We start from the raw sequence: 16,915 nt of genomic DNA, 5'->3' as shown, positions 1-16,915 counted from the left end.
TAACTTTGTTTAGCTCTTGTATACGAGTTTTTGTGTATCTAATAAACTAAGACCAGTTAAAACCAAGTTTATGAATAATGTACTTACTTTATAATAGTCCTAAAATTAACATAAAATCATAACTATAAATTGGAATTCTGATTTGTTAAATTTTAGGAATGCCTGTCAATTGTGAATATTAAATTTGATCATCTGTTTTACAAGAATGAGTAAATTTAGAATGTAGTTTAGCTTTTAATGCTTACTCGTGAATTAACTTTGATATGTTTCAGTCTTAGATCCTCTTCCCCAGAACCCATTGAAAGAAACGTATGGCATTCATACTAATAATAAGTCAAATTTGCTAAAACGTTTCTAACATTAGAGTTTATTAAGATAACAGCACCATATGAAAAACAGACAAAATATTTTTCATTTTATGTGATGTTGCTCTCAATTCATTATACTTTGTAGATGAAAAATGTTGAGTACCATGCCAAGCATTTCAAATTTTTGAAGCTTTTTTTGCTTTAATTTCCTGCAACATTACATTAATTTTTTTTCTAGGGAGAAATGAATATCTGCACACTTAAATACAGCTCTACTTTTTTAAATTTTCTACCTGGTGTCTAGAAGAATGTGTTAAGAATTTCAGATCTAAGATTGTACTTATTTCATATTTCATTTATATTCATCTTTCTTAATATTGAAGTAATATAATATGTTGAGGATTTTGTTTTCTTTCAGAAAAGTATGAAAACACTTTTCTGAAAATAGACCTGATATGGTCTGGTGGTTAGGGTTCTCAACTTGTAATCTGTCAGTCTTGGATTTGAATCCCTGCGAAATTGCTTGTCTTTTCAGCTGTGAGGGTGTTATAATGTGATGGTCAATCACACTATTCGTTAGTAAAAGAGTAGCCCAAGAGTTGGTGATGGGTGGTGTTGACTAGCTGCCTTCCCTCTTGTCTGTCACTGGTAAAATAAGGATGGCTAGTGCAGATAGCTCTTGTGTAGAGTTGCGCGGAATTCAAACCAAACTTGTCAGAAAATAGAACAATACGTTTGCTGTCGGGATTGTTATTTTATTGTAAAATATATCTATCCACATTTGTTTTTTTTTAATCAACATTGTAAACTGTGTACTGAATGGGTTACAGTAGCAGAGATTGGACTTTGCATACACATGCAGAAAAAATTACCTTCTATTTTAAAAATAAAAGCTGCAGACTATACATTTTGTAATTTGCTGGGAGGACTAATTCATTTCTTTTACTGCTAGATTGTACATATTGTTAGTATTTTTGAATATAATTTTTGCTTTTACCATTAATTAATGTCTTGTAACTTCCAACTCGCAAAAAGTCATTTAAACTTTAAAGTTTGGGAGATAATGAACTTCAATTATCCAATAAAATTTCAGTTTTAGGATTTCACCATGTATATGATTTAGCTTATTTTTTTCCAAGCTTTTTTTATATTTTAAGATATAGGTATACCGTTGCAAAACAAAGCAATTTGGTTGGAGGAACTCACTGAAAAACTGGGGAAAAGTACAAGGTATTTTGTTTTGCTGTAGTCCTTTTATTTTGTGTTTAATGCAATTTATCATTCAGTATCCATATACGTTCATTTATATTAATACCTGTACCTTGGACCACATATTAAAAAAACTACAGAATTTTTTATATCAGTTTGATTTTTTACAATGATATAAAAACTCTGTCTGTCTTAAGCAGACTTAGCTGAGCAAGGGTGCTAGCTTAAAATTTTTTTCTTTATGATAGACTAAAATAATTTAATAATATGAAATTTAAATTTTAGCAAAGCACTAATATATTAATTGTGATTTGCAATTTTTCAACACACATTAACTTGTTTTAATAAAAGGTAATAATAATTGATTATATTTTGTCAGCAACAACTTGTTGCTTGTTATTTTACTTTTTTAGTATAAAGCAGTAGAAAACTTTTCAATATATGTTGAAGCACAGTGGATTTTGTAGCTATATACAACAGAGGCTGTACAGGATCTTGAAAACTTGGAAGTCTTGGAAAACAGCTTTAACAAAATACAGTTCAGGAATAACCTAGAAAATTGGCATTTTGTTATAGAGGCATAGAAGTTTTTTAATTAGGTACTTGAGTTGGCGCACTGTCCGTGCTTTTTGATTGGCTCACCATCTTGTCAGTCAACTGTATTCTCATGTGAGTTCTGTGCTCACCATAGCTGGTTGATGAGGTTGCAGTTGCTGCTTAATCATGATTTAGTTGGTTGTACGTTTAGTTCTTAAGCACTATTGTCAAAATGCTTTAAACTCTCAAAAATATCAGGCAAGAGCCATTGTAATGACAAATGGCTAGAGGTCACATTTACAGAGAATTCTGCATTATATAATAAAATTTAAAAATTATAACAGCACTGTGTTTTTAAAATGCAGATGAACAAGATTTACTGATTCAAATCGCAGATGTATTTTACTCATAGCAACATGAAAAACATTCCAAACATCCTCTTAAAAAATGAAAAAGCCCTGGATGTTTTTATCCAAAAGCCATATACCAATGAAATCTATTGCCAAATATGCTCACTCTTTTAGCCATGGAGGTGTCGTAAGGTGATGGTCAATCCCACTGTTGGTTGGTGGGCGACAGTTCGAAAGTAGGGATGGTGGCAGATAGTTTTAGTTGCTTTGCCATAAACAGACAAACAACTTTTCTAGTTCTCTTCTTATTCATTCCTTAAGGTTTTCAAGTTTTATAACTTAAAGTTATAATTATCAAAAGTTGTTTTAAGGAATAAATAGACATTACTATAATTTTTTATGTTGTTGACTTTAAGTTTAGGCTACTTCTAGAATATTCAAAATACTAGGTTTTTACTCTCACTAAGTACACATTTGTTTAATGAAGAAAATATAATTCATTGGGATTAATGTAAAATAAAAAGCAACTGTAGCTGGAAATATGTATGTAATTACAATAATATTGTTATTTTAAAATTTTACACCTGTAAAATGTTGTAAATGATTTTTGAGTATTAATTTATAGTAAAACACAATAATATGAAAAAAATTAGTTATAAAAAGTTCCTAAAAGTCCCTGATTTTGCTTGGAAAATTTGCATATAAACCCTTTTTGGTGTTTCTTGTAGTCTGTTGATGTATGGATAGTTATACTTTTCTGTAGATGGTTTGAAACTTAACATGAAGTTTGTGTTTGTCATTAAACTGGGTCTTTACCACATAAAGTTAATCTTTAACTACAAGTGTTTGGAGTTGTCAAATATATGACTATTTGAGATCTTTCTTTGCATCATGTTCTTAACTTTATCTTCTTTATTAAGAAAACCTTCTGCCAAATATCTGAAGTTGCATGCAATAAATTGTTCTAACTTGTGTACACATTATAATTTTTACCAAGAAAATTACAGTATTTAATACTTGATAGTTTTAGGTTCTAAAAAAAAATAAGAAACTAGTTTTTCAGAACTTATGTTACAAGTACTAATTTAGTTTCTCTTTATAAACTACCTGTTTGTTAAATTTTTCTTGCAGCACTCCTGTAGAATCATACAAGCTTCAAGATCTAGAGAACAAGATTAGTCAGTTGCAACAGGATTTGGCCAAGGTATTGGAAGAAATTCAATAAGCTGCTGCTTTTAAATCCCTGAAATCATTATAGCTGGAAATGTGTATGTGTAATTACAGTAATATAGTTCTTTTGAAAATTTAAACCAGTAAGATATTGTAGATGATTTTAGATTATGTAGTTATAGTTCCATGAAAAAAACTGCTGAAAACTGATTAATCACGATAAGAACTTCTGAAATCTGTTTCTATCTTTTTTTTTCTTCAATTTCTCTTGAAGCTGGCTACCTTTTAAAACTGTTTAAATTAAAAAAAGTTCTTTCTATTCAAGCATTTTGTGTTTTTATTCTTGTATCTTTAGTTTTAGAATTAATTTTGTATCTTTAGTTTTAGAAGTAACCTTGTATCTTTAGTTTTAGAATTAATTTTTCTTTTATAACTTAAGAATTTATGTAATATCTCTAAAGAGAATTTTGTAAAATATTCTAAACACTTTTCTTGGTGTAAGGAATAATATAAACCTCATAAAAGTTATAGATGTCAAAACAATGCCAATATGAGTTCTTTCTCTAGCAAGAAACCACTTCTAATTTTTTCCTTACTTTGAATACTTTACTTAGTATAAATGCTTTGAACTTTTCTTGTTAGCTTAATTCAAAACTTTTGTAATATTTTACTTCAATACTATATATGTAAAGTTCAAGCTTATCCTTGTTTAAAGCAGTTCAAAAATGTTCCATTAAAAGCATTTTAGACATCATTCCATTCAGTTAAGGACAGAAAACAGCTTAGCTGGTCTCCTAAAGCAACTATATTGTTATGGGTTTTGCAAAATGGTACAGCATAGCATAGAAAGTGCACATTCTATTAAAAAAAAACTTTTTCAAGGCATGGTTTGGTGGTTAGACATTCAACTTGCAATTTGAGGGTTATGTAATCAAAACCACATCACCTAACATGCTCACCCTTTCAGTCGTGTGGACATTATAGTCCTATTATTCATTGGTAAAGAGTAGCTCTATAATTGGTGGTGAGTGGTGTTATGTAATCAAAACCACATCACCTAACATGCTCACCCTTTCAGTCATGTGTACATTATAGTCCTATTATTCATTGGTAAAGAGTAGCTCTATAATTGGTGGTGAGTGGTGTTGACAAGCTGCCTTCCCTCAAAATAATGGATGGCTAGTGCAGATATTCCTTGAGTATATTGTGTGAAATTCAACAACTTTTTTTTCAATAATTGTTTTTAACTTGATGGATGTTAAACACATTTCTTGAGGTTTTATTTTATTATAATGGTTTCAGTAATAATTAATTGAGATATAACATTTTCCTTACAAAATATACACATCTGAAGATCGATTCCTTTGAAAGTATAGGTTTCTTTTTAGTGAGTGTAAAACACGTAAATACACCAGTTTGATTTTCATGTGAAAATAGTTTAACCACTTGGTTTACACAAAGACTAATACTCATGTCGTCCTTGTGATACGTGTTAAATTCAAGGTTTTGTCTTTATAGGAACAAGGTCAAAAGGCCACCCTAGAGGAAAAGCTGAAGAAGCTTCAAGAAGAAAACTTAAGGTTACAAGAAGAATCTCTATCTACATCAGTTCAACTTCGACGTTTTACTGAATGGTTCTTTAATAATATTGAGTAGATAATCCATAGCGTTGACTTTGAAGGATTCACACAGTATTGTTAAAATTCTGTAATATGATTGTTGTGAGTCCAAACTTCAAAGTCAGACATGATTGTTCTACATATACAGGCAGAATGATAAATTCTAACATCTGTTCAGGTGTCACTGTTCAAGTATCAGAACAAGATTAACTTTTCATTAGTTTGCAATTGATACTGTACACTCTAAGACTTTCATTATTATTTGCTGTATTTTCTTCAACTCTTTCTCAAAGAATGACAATTAAGAAAAATTACATCATAGCTTCAGCCAATAATAGACCAAGTGAAATTAGTATGTGAATAAAGAGTATAGTTATTCCACAATATGTAGAAGGAATGTTTAAAGAGAAAAATTATAGTTAGCAAATTGGAAGATAATTTGTTGTTAAATAGACTGTCTATTAATAAATATTAAACCTATTAGTAGATGGAAAAGAGAATGTATCATACATATTTTGAATAGCATGTTTGTCAAGATGTAAACTTAGGCTGGTGGTACTATCTAGAATTTTAATTTAACATTCAGATAGGTTTAGTATGATGTACAAAACTACTCGAGTCTACCATGTCTTCACCAAGTGTCCTTATTAATGCTCTTCTACCAAAGAAGTTATTCCAGAGTTTTGTTATAAAGTACTGTAGAAAGAGACATGTAATATTAAAGTGTGGGATCATGATTTAGATTAACATGGATATTGGTCACTATAGGGTATTATGAAAATGCTGTATCGTGTAACAGTGTCTAACCAGGGGCCAGCAATATGCCTTCTTACAAAATAAAACTTTTTTTTTGTAAAGTATATTTAAATTTTTATAATCATATTTTGATTTGATCATATTTACTTGTCATGAATCAGCACTTATTTTTTATCACTAGTCAGGATACATTGTATTGATTGATCTTTATGTATATAACTTTATGTACATAAAATTCCAAACTTTAATAAAGTATTATATGTAGGATTTTCAGATTTTGTCTGGAAGTTTTTAGTCTACTTTTTTTAGTAATAATGACAAAACATTTACAGCTCCTGTTGTAATATTAACATGATGCTAAAATGAAATATTTTAATCCAAGATATATTAAACGGAAAAATTGCAAGTTATGTGCAAGGTAAGATTTGTATATCAACAGTACTATGTTAAGTCTGTAAAGTTAAAAAGCCACAAAAGTTCCTGATTACATTCAAGTAGATACTCCTTGTTTTTTTAAACTTTTCTTTCATCACCAAAATTATGAAATTCAGTAAGAAATTTGAAGTTCAGACTGTTTTTGGATTCATCTTCTGTAACTGAAGTAGACTGGTTTCCTTTCCTCATCAATAACCGTGGACATGGTAAATTGAAGAACTAGACCAGTGATGAACTGTTATTTGAGGTTATGGGTTATCTTTTAGTCACCATAAGTAATTTATAACACTATAACCTGAGAACTTTCATCTTCATGCATAAACTAGAAAACTGTGTTTTTTTTCTAACATCATGAACAAGTTACCCATGTTTATATAGGTAGTTGAAGAATAGCATTTATAATGCTGCTTTTTCTTTAAAATCTAGGATATAAGTATTAATGTTATTTATTCTTCAAATGCCTATATACTTAAAGGTTACTCCTGGTAGGTAAAAAACAACTCTACCACCATTCACACAATGATCTGATCCCATATTTTGGTGTTCTGCTGTTTTTGTGTCCGTTATGTAAATGAATCTTCTCAAAATGAAGTCAGTGTATTACATAGCAATTTTTCCACATTTCAGCATTTAAATCTTGGTTTTCGAATCAACCAGGTTGATAATACACCCATATAGTGATATTGAAACCTAAACAGTCTGTTACATGTATCAAATCAGAAATGTTCACAATGAGACTAAAAAATCAAAAATTATTTTTGAATTACTAGTCCTTGTCATCATCATCATTAACTTATAGCAAAAAAATGTCTGTGGCCATAGCTCCAAATACATTAGGGATATTCCATCTGACAGACAAGATCCAAAGTAAAGATTGAAAAGGGTATTTGTACCATATGTAGTAGAAAATGTTGCTTAATGTGTATAAATAGATAACTTGAACTGAGAAAAATATTTGTTGGACCAAAAAGGTGGGAATCATTTATGGTGAAAAGTTCTTTTGATCAACACAACTGTGTAAGGACAACAAGGGGTATTTGGTCCATCTAGGTTGTCTCATCCTCTAACCTAAACTACAAAAATTAAATAAAAAAAACACCTCAAAGCCAGCCTTTATCATTTGTGCAGTTATCAAGTTTTCTCTAAAACTCACTTAAATTTGCTGCCTCCACAACGTCTAAAGACAACACATTCCAAAAGCCAACCACCCTATTAGAAAAATAAAACTGCCTTAGCTGAAGATGACCCTGCTAAAATTTATATTTGTCCCTTAGTCCAACAATTTTTATTATCAAATCCAAAAAAGATGGTGCATCAACACTATCAACTCCCTTTACAATTTTAAACACCTCAATGAGATCCTCTCCAATTCTTTTTTCAAAAGAAAACAATTTAAGAGATTTTAACCTCTCCTCATATGACAACCCCTCCATCCCAGGCATCATTCTAAAAGCGCTGCTCTGAACCCTTTCAAACAATTCAATGTCTTTCCTAAAGTAACGAGCCCAAAACTAACAATATTCCAAATGTAGCCTAACCAGTGACCTATGCAATGAAATTATAACCTCTTTAGACTTGTATTAGATATTTCTGTAGATGCAACCTAAAATCCTATTTGCCCTACCATTAGTAACAGCACACTGTTTGGATGGCTTAAGAGACTGATCAACCAGTACCTCAAGATCACTTTCTTTCATAACATATTAAGGTCTTGGGTGTTGCTAGTTGTGAAAGGATGCTGCTGCTTTACAAAAAGATTTAAATAATTTAGTGAACTGGGTGAATAAATGACAAATGGATTTTAATTATAATATATGCAAAATAATGCATGTGGGTTATCATAATTTGAATTATAACTATAATTTGGATGGGAATAACCTTAACAGTGTCATTAAAGAAAGGGATCTTGGTTGATCATTCTCGAAAGCCATCCAAGTAGTATGCTGTTGCTAGTGGTAGGACAAATAGGATTTTTGGTTGAAGCTACAGAAATGTTGAATACAAGTGCAAAAAGATTATAATTTCATTGTATAGATCACTGGTTATGCCACATTTGGAATATTGTGTTCTGTCTTGGAAAGACATCGAATTGTTGGAAATGGTTCAGAGAAGGGTAACTAGAATGGTGCCTGGAATGGAGGGGGTTGTAATACGAGGAGAGATTGAAATCTTTCAAATAGTTTTCTTATGAAAAAAAGAATTAGAGGGGATCTGATTGAAGTGTTTAAGATTGTAAAGGGTATTGATAGTGTTGATGCATCATCTTTTTTTATACTTAATAGTAAGAATAGTAGGCCACAAATATAAATTTTGGCAGGGTACCAGTCATCTTCAGCTAAGACAGTTTTATTTTTCTAACTGAGTGATTAGCCTTTTGAATGGGTTGCCTTTGGATGTTGTGGAGGTAGTAAATTTAAAGAAAGATTGATAAGTATATGAATGGTAAAGGCTGGCTTTAAAATCTTTAAAAAAATTTCTTGATTAATAGTTTTAGTTTAGTGTAGAGAATGGAACAACCGAGATGGACCAATAGGTCCCATACTGTCCCAAAACGTTATGTTATTAATGATGGCTATCTTTTTCAGAAATAATAGTAAAATTAAAATGTTTGGTAATATCTGATAAAGTTTTGAATCTATTCGATCATACAAATGAAATACATTACAAGTCAAAACTACTCAAAATATTAGCTACACTGTGTTTTTTCATTTCGAATGAACAATAAACTGTGATTTCATATCAGAAATAAAGATTGAGTCATACAATCTATGAATATTTCAGTTGTCTTAAATGCAAGCTAATCCTTCACCATCACCAGCGAAAACAGTGGGTCCACCATGTTTTCCCTGGTGTTATGTAGGTTCTATGGGTTATATATCTCTGGGTCTTTCTCTAAAGTTTATGAATATTCCAGTTTAGGATCAAGCTTTATCTATTCTTTACCTACATTAAGAAAACACAGATATGCTGTATTTATTTTTCAATGTGGTCTAATGTAGTCACTGTGGTTCTTTACCAAGCATACCGCATCTTAATATTTCAAGCCAAATTCTTTATTAACTTGAAAAGTTACACTTTTGTCTATAGTACATTCGTGTACATAATTAAATATTCACAAACTGGTTCAATTATCCAAAGGAAAACACGCTTGTGCTGTATCCATCATATCACAACAAAGGGTTTTGCTGCACAAAATGCTACCATTTAGCATCTGGTCTGGTTTCCACACCAACCGACGTCAGCATCAGTTGCGGTGTTCACGTGTGCGAAACACATGTAGGCTTCAGGCACTGCCTAAAGAGTTAGATTTACTCCAAAGCAAATGATCTCACAAAAATAAAATGCATCACGGACAGAAATAAGCAGAGATGGCCTATTCTGCTATAAACATCCATTCAGATCACATTCATGTTGTAAACTGCAAAATACACTCATATACGTACAGTTCAAAATAGTGGGTGCACAAGGGATGACAACAAATTACTTTTGCCATTATAACATAGCTATCAACCTTACTTGCTATGTGTGTCCCACTTGCACTGCCATCTAATGATCGTAAAATCTCACTAAATTAGGTTGAAACAAAAACAGCTAAGATGAAAGTCTAACAAATGTATACAAATTTTAAATGATTTATACAGTTTATGTTAATTTATCCTGGTATGTTAAAGCACAGGTCTCTAACTGCAGTACAGGAAGATTGGTAACAACTATGTTATCAGGGAAAATCTTGCATAGTGACACAACAGAATGTCATGTTAATTTACACAAAAGATAATGAGTTTGTTCAGAAAATTGAAACTATGCAAATGCCTTCCAACATTTACCATAGAACCTAACGTGGGTATTCAGAAAACATAGAATACAAGGTCCTCGCAACAAGTTGGTTTATCAGAATTTCCAATCATTATTAACAGTTGAATCCAAATGTCAATTACCTAGGATCCTATATAACAACTTAAGCTGTGTATCTAGCAGGTTTTGCATGGCTGCTCAAATGATATTCTGTTACAACTCAACTGGATAGATTTAGCAATTATCACAACCAAATATTGCTCGATAGCTCGGAAAGTAAGGGTCACAACACCTTTTTAGTTGTCGATTTTTCAACTAACTAACCATCCTAACTGTACAATAATTAGGTGACTATCAAATAATGTACTGCATAGACATCCTATCGTGAAACACAACTTTATATCTCAGAAATTAAGGGTCAACTCCCTTTTTATGATCAGTATGATGATTAACTTGTCATTCTAAATGCTGATAAAGCAGTTAATCCCCGCCATAATGATTAGGAGGTGAATAGCAGCATCTTGGTTGATCATTGCAAACAACCAGATATGTACTATCCATGTCTTCTTCTCATCAGTTGAAACAAGATCATACAACAAAATACTTTCATTATCAGAGGTAACATGCTTATTTAGCACCAATCCATGTTGTGACTAGTTCTCAGTGTGTAACTTACCAGTTTGTTGACGATTTCGACATACTTAACACACCAGGCGACTGCTATAACTCGTAGTTCACTTTATTGAGCTGCCAAAAAACAAGATTTGCACCAGTCTAACCGGAAATGAGTTATTTACATGCTGCAAGTGCATAGCACAACTATAATTATTCATAAGGTTTGAACTTTTTTATGTTACTGTTTTGTCATAGTATCTCTTTTGCCATACGGTTGCTTTACCCATTTAGTGTTGTGTGAATTAAAGTGCATCAACTATTGCAGAACACAACTGCTCCTCATTCCATAGGAACAGTTAACCAAACTGTCAGACTGAAGTGTGAATTTACAAACTAACTTTAAAACAACCTGCTGCTGAAATTATCTCCAATGTCCATGCGGATTTCCAGTTATGCCAAAAGCATGATATTAATTGTTCAGACAACACATTTGTGATGATCTGCACTAACGTGTCAGCTAATGACTAAGGTTCAGCGTATTGTATGAAGTAATCAATAGTGAAAAGCACATATCAATTAACTTTCTCAGTTGTGGGCAGAGGATCAGCTATATCCAAGGCCACCAACTCTATGACAGAGGTTTCTCTGATGCAGCTAGTTTTCCTCTGGAGAGCCCACAGGGTACAATTTCTACACCGTTGCTTACCATCTTGATGTGAATGCACATTTTCAATAGTATGTGTCATTCTCTGGTGCCATCTAGTTTTTACGATATGAAAAATGTAAAGTATTTCCTGCCTTAAAACTCTGGAGTCCTTTAGCTGCAGCAAAGGTTGGCTAACACGTCTCAGTGGCTCATAATGTTGGTACAAAGTGTCACTCTGCGTTAATAATTAACTAGAAAAATGTATGGTATTGGGTACATTAACCAGTTTATAATTGGGGGGGGGGGGTATCTTGCTGTAATGCAAGTTTAGTGCTCAAGCTAGTTCTGAGTCCTACAGCTGCTGCTCCTCCCAAAATTTCTGATTGGTCATTTATCTTTCAAATCCAGAATTGTAACTACTCATATGGTTAATTGTCATTGCTCTTACAATGATTTTAGTCACTGTATGGTGCCCAGTACCTGGGCAATTAACACATAATGAGCACCTTTCAACATATCCAGACATTCATTGGTGCATAATTGGTGTGCTTCACCAGTTTTCATTTGCTCAGAACCTAGGTGTCCTTTCCTTTTTTCTGGAAATTGCTACTGTAGACGATCATGCACTCTATGACGACTTTATTCCTCATCATGCAGCACTGGCTATATACACTGTCCTGCAAGGAATCCTGCACAGAAGTTGTTTTATTAGATACGTGTCATCTTTATCTAAGTGGTTACTATGTGATTGTTGTCAAATTCAACTGGCTATCTGGTCCTATGAAATCATTAACGAATACCCTGAGAAATTCACTGACTTCACATCTCTATGTTTACTTAAATTATTTACATAATCACATAGAAATTGTGCATTCATTCATAGATAATATACAGTTGTTGTAACACTAGCTACTTGATAGTTTGTGTAACTTCTGTCTCTGTGACTATTCCATTTAATAGCTGAATAAGCAAATTCCATAGTTATAGATTAACACTGCGACAATACACACACTTAGATAGATAATTGATTGAAAAGCACAGTTCTGCTTTCCAGATAAAAAAAAATTATTTCATGCATCAGTTCTATTAATGCAGCAGATGGTGACAATGCATCACACTGCATCCATTGTACGACACTAAATACCACTTACTCATTAAGATAAATTATCACATCTTTTTCAATGCACACACACACACAATCAGCCCACTGTTCTTGGGCATCACACTGCATCCACTGTACGACACTAAATACCACTTACTCATTAAGATAAGTTATCACATCTTTTTCAATGCACACACACACAATCAGCCCACTGTTCTTGGGCACAATCTGGTTGGCACTGGATAGTTCGTTAAATACCTGCAGTTTATCCATCGCAAAAGCGAAACTGGTTGACAGTTTCTGCAGTAGGTCTACTATTAAGATACTAATATTTGAATCCAGATCGGAGACAACTTTATTCAATTGGCACGCGATGCTGTTAAGATGAAATTGGAAACATACCTATCACATTTAACTTGTCACAAATCACTGGAATGAACTTCGTGCTAGCTGGCCAAAGTTGTGGATTTCCAACTGTGCCTGATACACAGTATTGCCTAATAAGGTTCTGTTTGCTCCAATACCCATTAAAACTCAACCTTGCACTGATAAATCATTATCAACAAACACTATATGGTAACATCCAGTCCATGATTATCTCAATCAGTCACCATGACAATTGTAAATACTGACTGCTGTACTCGCCCGAGTTGGTGGTCAGATTGAACTCAAGCCACATTAGTTTAAACTAGCTGGAGTAGCTGTAGCCATATTTAATTTTCAACCTTTCTGTATTTGTCATAGTGCTGCTCTGAATGGGACTCACGTTTGATGGTCCTGTCTGGTGACCAGATAAGCCATAGTTGAAGCAGGTGTACCTTCAATCATGCTTTCGGCACCTTCAGGAGTCCAACTGTAGCTGTATTTGTGGCATACTGATGGAAAAAGACAAAATGAACCTTATTGTCTCATAGGGAACCAAAGTGGCTGTGTCATGATACCTTACACAATCTGCTGCATATGAGCTGGTGGATTTTGGTTTGGTTTGAATTTCGCGGAAAGCTGCACGAGAGATATATATATGCTAGCTGTCCCTAATTTATCAGTGATAGACTAGAAGGAAGGCAGCTAGTCAACACCACCCATCGCCAATTCTTGGGCCACTCTTTTACGAAGGAATAGTGAGATTGCCCGTCACATTATAAGGCTCCCATGGTTGAAAGGGCGAGCATGTTCGGTGACGATGATTCGAACTCGTGACCCTCAGATTGCGAGTAGAGCACCTTAACCAACAGGCCTTGCCAGGCTGGAGCTGGTGGAACTGGAGATCGATATTTTTCTCGTGCCTTGGGACCACGCAAATGCTGGAGGTTTTCTAGGCGCTGAATCACTAATTTCTTCCATATTTGCAATACTTGGTTTGGCGTGGCTACTTCGAACTGCATTGCTTATGTGAGAGAATTTTCCCCCAGACTAACGTGGTTATGCGTGGGTTCACTCAACAACCCCTTAATGAACTTATCATTGAGTATCTCATCATGCTTTGTGGAAGACGTGCCGGAGAATGCCTTTCCTTGCAGTCTCCTTAAATAGCCTTTCATGACTAAACTTTGCCCTATAGGTTACTCTGTTCTCCACAGGATCAAACCTTTGATACAACTCATTGAGAACTGTGTCCCAGTCATCAAATTGCCCCTTGTCCAAATGCTGTAATGCATTAAGCGTGGGACTCTCTAAATGTTACACTGCCAGTCTCCGAGTCTATTCGTTCAAAGTAACAATTTGCTTGAAATGCTTTAAAAATGGCCAAAATCCTCCTCTGCTGTCCTCTTAAACACTGAAAGGTTTTCCTGTTTTACAGAACTCCCACAGTTAAATAGTGGTGCTGATAAAAATCTACTTGCACTTTTATTTTTTTTACTACTATACAGCTAAGAAATTTTATGCATATGGGAAGGCCCTTTTCTCCTTTTATAGGTCCAGAGACGCATATATCCTGATGAACTTGATCTCCTTGGGCTAAATCTCTTGTGGATGACTTGGGAAACAGTAACTCATGATATTGTTGCAACACTTTGTTATTGTGTGCACAGTGTTCTCGGCTGCTGGACGTGGCTTTGAAATGTTGTCAATATGCCTTTCTAGTCTAAAAGGCTACTGACTGATTAACCACCTGCTTTACCTGATGGTATTGCGATGAACCATAAAACATTGTTCAACACACTCTCCTCGATCATAATTTACTCAAAACAGCACCTTCCAATGTCCGGGTTCGTTAACAAATGATTTTGAGTTATATCGAATTTTCTCTGCCACCATACGCTTTACACCACAGGAAGTAACTATTAGAGGTTGTTTCTGGGATGTACATCAGCCTTACTGTCCCGAGGATGGACGCATTGTGTAAGCACGTTGACGCCCTGCATTAGACAAAAGGTGTTACATCACGAAGTATTACCCCTTTTTCATATTTTGCCAATGTTATGCATGGTTTCAGATCAAAATGTTTTCGTTTTAAACTCGGGTATCTATTTATTTATACCTTTATGCCACCTAATCACAAAAGGGCAACCAACAGGCTAGCTCAACCATTGGTAGGAAATAATCTGATGTAATTATGAATTTTTAAAACATGATTTAGTGTTGTAATTAAAACAAAAACATACACACAATATTAAAACTTATAATATATTGATTAGCATAATGATAGTACTGCGTTGTTCATTAATTTGTTTATCCATAGGAAACCGCCCACAGTAGGTTTCGATACCCGTGGTGGGCAGAGCACAGATAGCCCATTGTGCTTAACGTCAAAACAACCCATAGGGAAACACTTATTATAAAATGACCATGCTGCATTTTTAAACTTTTTGAGCCTAAATGGAAATAATTATCTGAATTTTGTTGACCAAATTATAACATTTCACTTATCCATAACCTTTTCATTTTACAAATTCGTTGTTTTCTTTACCATTTTCTAACTTACAGTGAAAATCAGCAACACTGCTAATTTTACCTGCTAATAGTCAAGTTGCGAGTAAATAGTCATGTGTGAACGAGTTTGTATTTTTGACAAAGCAATGAAGAACAGAATATTTTGAAGTTGTTTTCGAGACAAATTTGGTAGGTCTGCATAACAATCTTTATTGGCTTCCTATAGCAAAGAGCATGTAAGATTTATGTAAATTAAGTATGCCAATGCTTTTTAGTAGTGAGAGAACAAAATGTATGGGTTAAATTGGGCTCAGCTGAAGTTCTGCCTCTTTTCTATTCAGACCATTAATGGTTCAGGTCCTCTGATTGAAAGAAAATAGTACCAATGGCAATTGGACAGCAGAACAGTTACAGCAACATTTCAATTCTCTATACAGGCACAGTAGTTTCTTAACATATAGATATAAAAGCGTGTATCCAATTCAAAAGTTTAAGGGGTGCCCAATAATTCTGTCAGAAGTTGTCTAAGTCTGTTGCAACTACAAAGTGGATCACAAAAGTGAGTTCCCCCCTATTTCAAAAATCCTAACTTAACCTCTGACAACATGCAACAAAATCTATGCTCAAACTGCAGTTTGAGTGGAAGTATGGAGTTAGAATTGAAACTTAAATCAGTCTAAGTTTTTAAAACCTTTTATGCTGAAACATATTGGTACTTAAGTTTAAGAGACTTGAATTTACTTATAAAAAGGTATATCTAAAAATGAAACCCAAGAATGTTCCAGTAAAGTATTTTATGTAACTTGTATATACAGTGGCTTCTAACCAAAATGTAGATCTTCAGCAGATAAACATGTGACACTGGATTAAGAGATCCTTGTTTAAACAACAATATTTTAAAACATATTGAGTTTTAATATATGATTTATATATGCCACCACAAGGACTTTGTCCAACTCTTTAAACCAAATAACAGGAGCTAACTGTCTCTCTCTCTCTCTTATAACATGCTCACAGGTGAAAGTACATTGCATATTCATTAGTATCCTGTCTCAAACCCTGGATCATTCAACCACATCAGCTACTAGGCCACACACAGAGTCATGTGTAAACCATAGACAAATTGTGCGCTAAAGAAAAAACAGTTTTACTGGCTTGATTAATAAAATATTTCTATTCTAATTTTACTAAAATCTTACTCGTTTATTACCTAAGATTTTCCATGTGATGTTAGAAAAAATATTCTTGCTCTCAAAAGAAAATTTTGTCTTTCAATTTGTAACCTTGCTGTAAATTAATCTGCTACTCTGCTAAAAATTACATTAATTTTACTTTATATAATTTTGAACAAGAGAATTTAATTCTTAATATTTTAGTTACAACAGAAAATTCTGATCTCTATCATCACAAAATTAATTCCATTATTTAATTCAACTACATATTATAATCTTCACTGAAAGAGCATAGATGAGTTTAAGTAGATACTGTTTCATTCTCCA

The 16,915-nt window shown here is 33.3% G+C and overlaps 1 long non-coding RNA gene across 2 annotated transcripts; it reads left to right on the top strand.

The window, feature by feature from the left end:
* On the top strand, positions 1–6,199 carry LOC106461779. Of its 2 annotated transcripts, none has more exons than XR_002611084.1 (3): positions 1–1,538; positions 3,536–3,672; positions 5,093–6,199. It is a non-coding gene; the product is annotated as an uncharacterized LOC106461779 (long non-coding RNA). The 2 variants fall into 2 exon arrangements; XR_001290947.2 differs by having other exon boundaries at positions 6–1,538; positions 3,536–3,608.
* Positions 6,200–16,915: the final 10,716 nt, after the last annotated feature.

Source organism: Limulus polyphemus, unplaced genomic scaffold, assembly GCF_000517525.1.
Source record: "Limulus polyphemus unplaced genomic scaffold, Limulus_polyphemus-2.1.2 Scaffold40, whole genome shotgun sequence".
Classification (NCBI taxonomy): Eukaryota; Metazoa; Arthropoda; class Merostomata; order Xiphosura; family Limulidae; genus Limulus; species Limulus polyphemus.
This window is presented reverse-complemented; position numbering and strand designations above follow the sequence as displayed.